This window comes from Erinaceus europaeus, chromosome 2, assembly GCF_950295315.1.
Source record: "Erinaceus europaeus chromosome 2, mEriEur2.1, whole genome shotgun sequence".
Classification (NCBI taxonomy): Eukaryota; Metazoa; Chordata; class Mammalia; order Eulipotyphla; family Erinaceidae; genus Erinaceus; species Erinaceus europaeus.
Window position 1 is genome coordinate 106,146,577 of NC_080163.1, and position 12,306 is coordinate 106,158,882.

Here is a 12,306-nt window from a genome sequence, read left to right on the forward strand (position 1 = left end):
CAGGGGAGTCACTTCGCAGGCAGTGAAGTAGATCTGCAGGTGTCTATCTTTCTCTCCCCCTCTCTGCCTTTCCCTCCTCTCTCCATTTCTCTCTGTCCTAACCAACAATGAGGACAACAATAATAACTACAACAATAAAACAAGGGCAACAAAAGGGAATAAATAAATGAATATTTAAAAAATGTTTATATTTCTTCTCTAATTGATTTAACATTTATGGCTGCAGGAGGCAACCTTTATTATTGTATGTTGTACATTTCTACCCAGTACAGAGACTAGTTCTGGTCTTATTTTCTGTGAGTTTCAGCGCTCCTTGAATCATACTAAGACCGAAAATAAGCATTTACAGTTTACATTCATATTCTTGTTATTTCATCATCTCCTATCAATAATGATCAATGTCTATATATAAAACCCGTAATTGTTTAGAATGCTCTTTAAAATTCCTTTTCTTTGCACTTTTTCCTGTACTTTGTACAATATTCTTTTAGGGCATTTGACAGCCTATGGTTCATCCTTTATTTATTTATTTATTTATTATTTTTAAAAGATTTGTTTCTTTATTGTCCAAATTATGAGAGAAAGTTTGATATGATGGAGAGGGAGAAATAAGCCAGGCCACCACTCTGGCACACACATCAACAGGGATTAAACTAGAAACTGTAGCAAGTACACTCAGTTGGGTGCATTACCGCCCAGCCCCCACACCTTGGTTTGTTTTTTTTTAATTTATCTTTTTTTAATTTAAGAAAGGAAACATTAACAAAACCATAGAATAAGAGGGGTACAGTTCCACAATTCCCATAACCCGATCTCCATATCCCATCCCCTCCCCTGATAGCCTTCCCATTCTCTATCTCTCTGGGAGTATGGCCAGGGTCCTTGTGGGTTGCAGAGGATGGAAGGTCTGGCTTCTATAATTGCTTCCCCGCTGAACTTAGGCGTTGACTGGTCCATCCATACTCCCGGTCTGCCCCTCTCTTTCCCTAGTAGGGTGGGGCTCTGGGGAAGTGGACCTGCAGTACACATTGATGGGGTATTCTGTCCAGGGAAGTCTGGTCAGCATCTTGTTGGCATCCAGAACCTGTTGACTGAAAAGAGAGTTAACATACAAAGCCAAACAAAATGTTGAACAATCATGGCCCTAAAGACTGGAATAGTACAGATGAGGTGTTGGGGGATATTCCCTGCAGGCTCTTGTGTACTTCTGCTTTCAGGTATATATTTTCCCCTAGTTTATGGGCACGTGTGAATCTATGCTCTATCTCAGGGGACCTGGACTATATCTAGGTTTGGGGACTATTTTGATGATGATGGCCTTATAATGTAGTTTGAGATCTGGGAGTGTGATGCCTCTGTTTCTGTTTCTTTTCCTCAAGATGGTTTTGCCAATTCTAGGTGATTTCTGGTTCCATATAAATGATTATAGTTTTTGTTCTATTTTCTTAAAGAAGCTTGGTGGAACTTTGATGGGTATCACATTAAATTTGTATATGGCTCTGGGGAGAATATTCATTTTGATGATATTTATACTCCCGATCCATGAGCATGGGATGTCTTTCCATTTCTTGGTATCAGTTTATATTTCCTTGAAGAGTGACTCATAGTTTTCAGTATACAAGTCTTTCACTTCTTTGGTCAGCTTTACTCCTAGGTATTTTATTGATTTTGTTGCAACAGTGAATGGGAGTGATTTCTGGATATCTTCTTCTTCAGATTTAGTGTTTGCATAGAGAAATGCCACTGATTTTTGTACATTGATTTTGTAGCCTGACACCTTGCTATATTGCCTAATAACTTCCAGTAGTTTTATACTGGATCCTTTAGGTATTTCTGTGTATACTATCATATAATCTGCAAATAGTGAGAGCTTGACTTCTTCCCTTCCAATCTGTATTCCTTTGAATTCTTTCTGTTGCCTGATTACTATGGCAAGAACTTCCAATACTATGTTGAATAGTAATGATGATAGTGGACAGCCCTGTCTAGTGCCTGATCTGAGGGGAAAGACTTTCAGCTTCTGTCCATTGAGTATGATATTGGCTATAGGTTTGCTATATATGGATTCCACTATCTTGAGGAATTTCCCGTCTATTCCCATTTTTTGTAGAGTTTTGAGTATGAATGAGTGTTGGATTTTGTCAAAGGCTTTCTCTGCATCTATTGAGATAATCATGTGGTTTTTGGCTTTGCTTTTATTGATGTGGTGAATGACATTGATAGACTTATGTATGTTGAACCAGCCTTGCATTCCTGGGATGAATCCCACTTGGTCGTGATGAACAATATTTTTGATATGCTGCTGTATCCAGTTGGCCAAGATCTTGTTTAATATTTTGGCATCTGTGTTCATCAGAGATATTGGTCTGAAGTTTTCCTTTTTTGTTGTCTCTGTCTGCTTTTGGTATCAGGGTGATGTTGGCTTCATAGAAGGTTTAAGGGAGTGTTCCTGTTTCTTCGATCTTATAGAAAAGCTTTAGGATAAGTATGGGTACTAACTGTTTCCTGAAGGTTTTGTAGAATTTGTTTGTGAATCCATCTGACCCAGGACTTTTGTTGTTGGGGAGATTCTTAATAACAGTTTTGATTTCTTTGTCTGTGATTGGTGCATTTAGGTTTTGTAGTTCTTCTTGGTTCAGTTTTGGAAGGGCATATGCTTCTAGGAATTCTTCCATTTCTTCCAGATTTTCTAGCTTGGTGGCGTATAGTTCTTCATAGAAGTTTCGCATGATTTTCTGGATTTCTGTGGTGTCAGTTGTGATATCTCCTCCATCATTTACAATTCTATTAATTTGAGTCTTCTCTTTTTTTTGTTTAGTGAGTCTGGCTAGGGGTTTGTCAATCTTGTTTAATTTTTCAAAGAACCAACATTTGGCTTCACTGATCTTTTGTATGGTTCTCTTATTTTTGATGTTGTTCATTTCTGCTCTAATTTTAGTGATTTCTGTCCTTCTGGTTGCTTTAGGGTTCCTTTGTTCCTCTTCCTTTAAGTCCTTTAGGTGTGCAGTAAAGTTGTTTATTTGGGTTTTTTCTTGTTGTTTAAGTCTGTGTTTATCTTGTTGAGTCAAGTGGGATTCTTGCGAGCAGCATATGGTTGGGTTATGTTTTCTGATCCATCCTCCCACAATGAGTGCGTGTAAGCCATTGACATTTATTGATAATATGGATTTAATGTGTTGTAGTGCCATTGTTCAACAAGTTTTTATTCGTTCTGATATGTTGCAAGTATTATGGTGATGCTCTTGTTTATAAGAGGTCTTTTAGAACCTCTTTCAGAGAGGGTTTGATGATGGTTGCTTCCTTTAACTGTTGTTTGTCTGAGAAAGTTTTGATGACTCCATCTAGTTTGAATGAAAGTCTAGCAGGATATATTATCCTTGGTTAAAACCCTTTTTCATTCAGGGCTCAATAGATTCTTGCCATTCTCTTCTGGCCTTTAGAGTTTGGGTGGAGAAGTCTGCTGATAGTCTGATACAGGTTTTTCCCCTGTACGTGATTTTCTGTTTTTCTCTTGCAGCCTTTAGAATCCTTTCTTTATCCTTACTTCTTTTCATTGTGACTATGATGTGTCTTGGTGTCTTCAGGTCTGGGTTGATTCTGTTTGGGGCCTCTTGGATCTTAATGGCCTTTCTGTTTTTCAGGTCTGGGAAGTTTTCCTCTATGATTTCCTCTAAAATGTTTGTTTACCCTTCCTCTCTTTCTTCCTCTGGCAGGCCAATTATACAAATGTTACTTCTTTTGAGATCATCCCATATGTCTCTGCTGTTGTTTTCAGTGTCTCAATCTCTTTTTGAGCTCTTTCACCTCTTTCTTAGTTTTCTCTAGCTCATCTCCAGCTAATTCTGTTTTCTGCTTCTTCTAGTCTGCTTTCCATTCCCTCAGCTGCTCTCTTCATTTCAGCTATTTCAGCTTTCAATTCTCTAATTGCCTCAAGGTAGTTAGTATTTTCCTTGAGGGTCTCATCTGTTGTTTCCCTAATACTGCTATTCCTTTCCTCCAAATTTGTTTTCATTTTTGTGATTAATAAATTTATTATTGCTTGCATGCTTTTCTTATCTACAGTTACTTCTGGCTGATTTGTAGTTTCCTCTGGGCTCTTGTCTTCATTCATTGTAGTAGCAGTTTTATTTGCTCTTTATCTACCCATTTTTTAATGTGTTTTTTTATTTTTATGTTCTGTTGTTCCTCAGTTATTGTGTTTTGTGTACAAGCCTCACTATACTAAATGCCTTTATGACAAATGCAATCACCACCCTCGGAAATTACAATAGTAACTAAAGCAATGACTGAAGCAGTTTAACCAATACCAGTTAGTCCCACAATGTCTCCAGTTCATGAAAAAATAGCAACCCAATCTGAATGAAAAAGAAAGAGAAAGGGAAAAGGGTGATAGCAGGAATAGACAAGTATGAAAATGTACTGTCCACTGTAAATTCTAGGGGTAGCAAGACGAGAAGGGGAAGTAGAGTGGAGACAAACACAAATAGAGTCCGCTCTGAGTCAGATTTATTCCCTGGAATAGTTCACAAATGAATATCAGTGAATTTAGAAGGCAGAGGGAGGAACAAGGGAGAAAGGAAGACAGGTGAAAAAAAGAGAGAAAAGAAAAAAGAAAAGAAGAAAACAGTTTTTTAAAAAGCAGTGAAAGGAGAGTTGTGTTTTTTTTTTTAATTGGCTTGGAGGTGGGAGAAAGGCGAGAGTGGATAGAGGAGGTATGAAAAGTGAGACAAGTTTCTCTCACAGTGAGTGATAGTTCTTGTTGCCTAACAATGGAAGGTATACTGAGTTAATTTTGGTCAACCTGGGGGGGGGCAAAGGGATGTATATATAATATGCATGTATATATAAAAGTATTAGTAAAATAGAACAGAGTAAAAAGCCCAAGCAGTGGTTCTGCAGCTTGGACAGCCCCCAGTTAGCATATGCACATTGAGTCTAGACAACTGATTGAGAAAGAAAACACAAAACCAAACAAAAGAAAAAAAAAACTTTCAAGCACTCTTTCCCAGGCTAGGTGAGGCTTGCTTGATTAGCTTATTGTCACTCCAAATGGGTCTAAGTTTCTTACTCAGAGGAAAAACAAAAATAGCCTAGAAATTTGGAAGAGAGGTTGGAGTGGCACCCTGGTGGGTCAGGAATCTTGGTAAAGAAAGGAGCTCAGCAGGGAGCCTGCTAGCAGCAGCTCCCAAACTCTGGGTCTGGTTATGGGGGTTAGGGGGGGGGGTCTGAGATAAATAATCAAGAACTTTCCTTTCTTTTTGTTCTAATTTTTAACACAAATTGAATGATGGTCACCTCCTTGGACTCATGTTTAGGATGCCTCGTTTGTCCTGCTGAAGGCCAGGATTTCTAAGGCTTTCTAGCAGTTGTTGTCAGAGCTTATACTGGTGCAGCTACCTTCCAGTTGCCATCTTGGCTCCGCCCCTTTATTTATTTTTTACTTCAGATGCAATAGTACATAATAATAGCTTTCTCCAAAATATAGAGCACTGAGGAAAAGCTTAGATTTGACTCAGGATAGCAGCAGTGCTTAAAGGTGTAGTACAGTACTGCTCATGGAGAAGCCCTGACCTTCAGCAACTGCGAAGTTAATTGCCTGCAAGTCCCTCATTTATATATGTGAATTAAGTAGCATAATAGTTATCTATTAGATGTTAACAGAATGGTTCATTTGTAGCCATTTAATAAAAGATTTATTAAAGTCTTGTTTTATTATGAAGCCTACTTTGGCATCGATAGTTCATTAGTTATGTTCCCATAGCTTTTTACCTTGTAATTCACTAATGCTTTGCTAATTATTAATGTATGAAATTGCATATTAGAGTACCCCTTTATTATTGCATTTTAATTTAAATATTGAGATGTCCTCAGCCACTTTAATGTGAGATCAATTGCTATATCCTCGAAACATCGAAAGGTTTAAACAAAAGTACTCTTTACCAAATGAAGCTGTTCTCCTTTTTCTATTTTATCTTCACTCCAAATGGTGCTAAGAGAAGAGAAGGCAATCATCAGAGCATCAGAGTTGAGTCAGTCTTGCATGTTAGAAATCTAGGCTGCAACTCATCCACATCATGGCCTGATAAAGCCAAGGGAAAGTGCTCCCAGTTGAAAAATTGTACTGCCACCCACGTGCAATACTGATAACCAGCTACCTTTAGCAAGTAGTGAAGTCCTCTATAATTAAAGATATACCTATAGGTAGAATACCCCCTGAAGCGTGAGGTGGGGGAAAAAAGCTCAAGGGGTTGGGTGGTGGCGCAACTGGTGAAGCCTACATAGTAGGAGTTACAAGGACCTGCACAAGGATCCTGGTTGGAGTCTCCGGCTACCCACCTGCAGGGAGGATGCTTCACAAGCCATGAAACAGGTCTGCAGGTGTCTATCTTTATCTCCCCCTCCCCTGTCAAATTCTCTCTGTTCTAGCCAATAAAACATGGGACGGTGGCTAAGGCCACCAGGAGCAGTGGATTCATAGTGCCCACACCAAGCCCCAGCAATAACCTTGGAGGCAAAAAAAAAAAAAAAAAAACCTCATTCATTATAGTGTGTCCCTTGCCATGCACGAGGCCTGGGTTCAATCCCTAACTCCACCAGGAGCACAATGGATAACACCAAGAGGAGCTCTATCTATGATGAGGTGGTTCTTTCTCTCTCCCTCACGTCACCCCTGTTGTACTTTTCCCCCTCTGTCACTAAAATAAAAACATAGTTCAGGAAAGCTGCTCAAGTGATAGCATATATGCATAAGAACCAACATTCAGGGAGTAAGGCGGTTGCGCAGCAGGTTAAGGGCAGAAGGTACAAAGTGCAAGGACTGGCACAAGGATCCAGGTTGGAGCCCCCGGCTCCCCACCTGCAGGGGAGTCACTTCATAGGTGGGGAAGCAGGTCTGCAGGTGTCTGTCTTTCTCTCCCCCTCTCTGTCTTCCCCTCCTCTCTCCATTTCTCTCTGTCCTATCCAACAATAATGACATCAATAATAACAATAATAACTGCAACAATAAAACAACAAGGACAACAAAAATAAATAAATAAATATTTTTTAAAAAGTAAAAAAAAACCCAACATTCATTTCCTGCTACTGCAATAAAAATTATGTATAACCCATTGGCTTATATTTAGCAATTGATGCCATATCTTTTTGTGGATGGCTGTTTAGGAAGACCCAAGGGTGTCTGTAGGGAAAGAGAATATCCCACCCAGAATATGGGAAGTGATGCAGGGGTGAAGCAGCTCAAGTAGCTAAGCATAAACATCACAAATGAATCTGGTTTTAGTCTAAGGAGTTCTTAATTAAACTTAAAAATTTTCACCAATCCTTTTGTTAAAAAAACACATAAACTCTATAAAAGCATATAAATTGCATAGTATTGAATAGTAAAAACTAGTTGGATTCTAGGTCTCAGTTGGAATCTCTCTTTAAATATTTCACCGTTGATGAGCTCTTACTTCTAAAGGTTACAAAGGGGCATGTACGTGTACTTATAAAAGGCTGAGGAAAAAAGACAAAAGATATGATGTACAAAATTTGCTAGCCCACATTTCTACTTAAGGCTCATTTCAATGTGTCACAAAGACTTTTGTCTTAGGAGAAGGATAATTCATGAAACTACTGTAGCCCAATTTCAGTGTCTAAGTGACCATATCATTTATCATCATAAGAGGACACTTTGAGAGTGAAATAAGGATCTAAGAATTATATGGAAATTACAGGCATAATCTGAGACTGACTCAGGAATAAAGACAGGCATAAGATTACTATGCTGAGTTTTATTGCCAAGTCGCTTTTAAGCAGCAGTCAATAAGAGTATGTTAGAATCAAATAATAAAGGCAGTGAAAAAGCACTTTCTGTGCTCCCTATTTTCTGTGTCCAACTTGTAGTATTTGCCAACTCTTTCACAGAAAAAAAAAATTTTTTGTTGTCCTTTAAAATATGATAAGTAAAATATTTGATTTTGTGGCTAGCAAGATAGCTCGCCTGGAGGTGTCTGCTTTTAAACCATGCATGCAACCTACGTTCCAACCGGACCCGAATCACACTGGTGACAAGAAGGTTTTTAGTGCTTTAGTTTCCTCTATCCCTTTGTGTCTGTCTCTCCTTCTATATGAAAACAATGTCAGTCTGGAGCAGTGAAGCCCTGGTAATAATAACAAAACAGTCTCTTCCCCCCTTTTTTTTTCTCATGAGAATAACATCTATTACACAATTTATAATTTGAAAACTCATGTTCTAATGTTGCTGGAAACTTAAGATGCTCATTCTTCTTGTAAAGCAAGAAGCAAGTTTCATATTTTATAATTTTTAGTGAGTATAAATTAAACTTGGTGTGTTTTTAACACTGAAACAGGTATCTCCTTTAAAATGCAGTATAAGAGGGTTTAAAGATGATTACTGAGCTAAGTAAGAGCATGAGTTTTAATGTCAGGTTAATATTAACCATTTGTATTGCTATTGTCTTGACTGTTTGCTTGTCGGGTTTTATGCCAATAATTAAAAGAGAGAAAAGTCAACTGTGCTCTGATAGTGGTTCTAAAATGAAGGCCATCCTAGTTGTCACTATTGCCAGACAATCCCAGTAGGATTAGGAGAGCTATAAATACAGTATAGCATAGTGACAAGAAGATGTGCTTTGCAGTGAGATAAATTCTTTATTTTACTTATTTATTTATTTATTTATTTATTACCAGAACACTGTTCAGCTCTGGATGACAGTGGTGCTGGGGATTGAACCTAGGACCTTTACTACCTCAAGCATTAAAATCTTTTTGAATAGCCATTATGCTATCTCCCCATCCCAATAAATCTTATTTTTAATCCTCAACCCATCATTTTAATTATTTATGTGATCATCTATAAATTACTTAAATCTGAGGTCAACTCTCAATGCAATAATAATACTCAATAAATATGTTGTTGTTAATATTAAATGGGATAGTGCTAGTAAAATATTACAGAATACAGGTTAGGTGCTCCATAATTTAATATGAATAAATAAGAATAATATAGGCTAGATACTTTACCAGCTAAGTGCATATATTTTATCACCAAGCTGTTCTCTTAGATGTATAATAAGAAAAGTGACTTGTCTTTTTTAAAAAGCAAAACCTTATTGGGGGTATATTTTACAAGACAGTTGTCTCAAGGATACAATGTCACATGTGCCCTAAATATGTGCCAACATACCTCATTCACCACCAAAGTGCAAACTCCCTCCACCACAGGACACACAGATCCCAGTCCCTATTTAACCTCCTCTAGCCTTCCTCCCTTCTTTCTGCCTTCCTGCTTAATTGCCAGCAGGGTTATTTCTGGAGTTAGGTGTCAGTACTATGAATCCACCACTCCTGACAGCCATTTTTCTTTTTTCCTCCTCTCCTTACCTCTCCTCCTCTCCTTGACAGAGAAAAGTCGAGAGAGGAGGGGAAGACAGGGGAGAGAAAAATAGACACCTGCAGACCCGCCTCGCCGCCCATGAAGCTACCCCCTTGCAGGTGGGGAGCTGGGGCCTCAAACCCAGATCCCTGCGCAGGTCCCCGCGCTTCGCGCCATGTGCACTCAACCTACTGCGCTACTGCCCGGCCCCCCTTTCCTTTCCTCCCCCCTACTTTATTTGATAAGACAGAGGTAATTTAAGAAGAGAGGGGATAGAAAGGGAGAGAGAAAGACACCTGCAGATGTGCCTCACGACTTGCGAATAGTTCCCTGTGTGGGAACTTGAACCAAAATTGTTGCACATGGCAATGGGTGTACTCAACTCAGCAGGGCATGCCATACTGCCCAGTTTTGGGTTTGTTTTTTTTTTTCATCCTGTATGATTTTTTTAACGCAGTGTTTTAATACAAGAATTGATGGCAGGTGATTTGCTAAGGTAACATAGTTGTGTTACATTAACATAATACATTGATTTTTTTTTTTTGCAGTTTACAGTGGAGAACTCATCCCTCTCCCCCTTCTCTAGAGTCTTTTGATTTGATACAATACATTTCATCCAGTCCACGTTTCACTTTGCTTCTTCCCTCCCTTTCCCAATATATTAAGTCCCAAGTCCCACTTATAAGTCTTTTCTGAATCTGCTGAAATAGTCATGTAATCTTTGGTTTTACATTTGCTGATGTGGTGGATCACATTTACTGATTTATGTATGTTGAGCCAGCCTTGTATCCCTGGGATAAAACCTACTTGAGGGGAACAGAAAAGAGAGAAGGAGAGAGAAAAGATAGACATCTGAAGATTTGCCTCACTGCTTGCCCAAGTGTTCCCCCTGTGGAGCTTGAGCCAGGGTCCTTGCACATGGTAGTGTGCACTCACTCAGCAGGGAATAATACCACAATGCCCAGGTCTTTCTTGCTTTATTTCTTAACTCCTACATGAGTAAAAGTTAACTGGTATTTGTTTTTCTCCTTATGATTTAGTTCACTTAGCATAATCCTATCCAGTTCCATCATATTGTAGCTAGAGATAAGATTTCATCTAAGAAAAGTGCAATATTTACGTCTGATTTGTCTTTATGAGTTAGGTGAACTAAGCCTAAATTATCATTAATTTTACCAGATTTTCCCTATGATTCCTGTTATTAGAAGTTGGTTATTAATTTTCTCTAGGTATGAATTCCAAATCTGTTAGTTTTGTTCTTGAGAAAGAAAAAAAAACTTCAGATTAAATGAAAGGTGAGGGTTCATATTCCTTAAACATTTAATTAACTAAAGTAGTAAATGTTTGGAATGAATCATTAAAAGCCTTGACAGATGCATTGTCTCCACATCCGTCAGAAGTTAGACCTCTGTGTTATTAAAGATGTGTAAAGATCTAGTTGTCTTTTGAGCATGATAATGTGCAATATAATAGGAGTATTATTTGTTATTGAGATGTACTCTTTTTTTTAATAGCAGGTAAGGCACCAAGATGGTATGCACTAATCATTTATAATATGTCTTAAATGATTTCTGAAAACATAATTGCAACAAAGTATAAATGCTGTATACCCTTATGTATACATATACCTTACCCAGAGCCCTTTGCAATCTGTATAAAAATAATCATATCTAATAACCCTCGTTTCCTTAGTACTTAGGGAAATGAACTCCTATTTTATTCATTTTGTGAGAGCACCTGTCTGACACCCAGGATTCTAGAGATCAAACTCAGGGCCTGAGATATGTAAGTCCTAAAGTCTCATGTTCTACTCACCAGACCAATTCTTTGGTTTCCTTAGTTACTTCATTTTTTTTTTATTTCCCCTTTTGTTGTCCTTGTTATTTTTTTTCTTTTTTATTGTTGTTGTAGTTATTATTGTTGTTGTTACAGATTGCGTCGTTGGATAGGACAGAGAGAAATGGAGAGAGGAAGGGAAGACAGAGAGGAGGAGAGATAGACACCTGCAGACCTGCTTCACCGCCTGTGAAGGGACTCCTCTGCAGGTGGGGAACCAGGGGCTTGAACCAAGATCCTTAAGCTGGTCCTTGCGCCTGGCACCTTGCGCACCCAACCTGTTGCGCTACCACCCGACTCTCTCCTTAGTTGCTTCTAACACATTTCTGGTCACTTTCCTGAATATGATCCAAGTCATTTGTCGCTAATGCCATTCTTCTCGTCATAGCTAATGGTTGTGATTAAATTTTTACCTTTTTTTCCCCCTGAAGATAACCTATTTTTTGTTTGTTTGTTTTTGTTTTTTGTGGTACCGCTCAGCAACTTTCTTATCAAGGTTTTTATTTTTTTTAATTTTTTGCTGCCAGAGTTATTTTTGAGAATCCTTGTGTATACTTCCAGTGGACTGTTTTTTTGCTGTTTAGATAGAAAGGGATAGAAAGAGGGAGAAGGAGAGAGAGAAACAAGGAAAGACACAGAGCATCACTCTGCTGCTGGTACATCTTCCCCCATGCAGATGTTTCCATGTGAGGGATAGCCAGGTACAATAACCCAAGTCTTCACACTTAGTATAATGTTTTCTCTACTGAACGAACCATCTCTTGGCCCCCTAAAACTCTATAGTTTTTGCTATAACTGTCTATGAAAACATTTCAATCCTTTTCACTTAATATATATGTGTATGCAGGTGTGTATCTGTGTGTGCTTTTGTGTTATCTCAAAATCATTAGTATATGGTGATTTTATTTTTTTTCTTAAAATTAATCTTTTTCCAGTCTTCAAACTGTGTTTTTCTCTAAAATTTCAATCTCTGATTTCATCAGCAACTAGCAGGCAAGCTGTCAAAGAAAATTTCCTATTTAGTCTGTGTTTCTTAGTTTTCCTTTGAGATACTTTTGCCTGTTTTATTATTTCTCTTTAAATTTTGAACCTGA

The 12,306-nt window shown here is 38.2% G+C and overlaps 1 protein-coding gene and 1 long non-coding RNA gene across 6 annotated transcripts in view; one reads left to right on the forward strand and one right to left on the reverse strand.

Moving 5' to 3' along the window:
• TENM3 (teneurin transmembrane protein 3) overlaps nt 1–12,306 on the forward strand; it is a 1,349,345-nt gene that overhangs the window by 1,120,030 nt on the left and 217,009 nt on the right. The window lies entirely within an intron of this gene.
• LOC132536602 (uncharacterized) overlaps nt 1–12,306 on the reverse strand; it is a 204,079-nt gene that overhangs the window by 12,969 nt on the left and 178,804 nt on the right. The gene's annotated exons all lie outside the window — the stretch shown is intronic.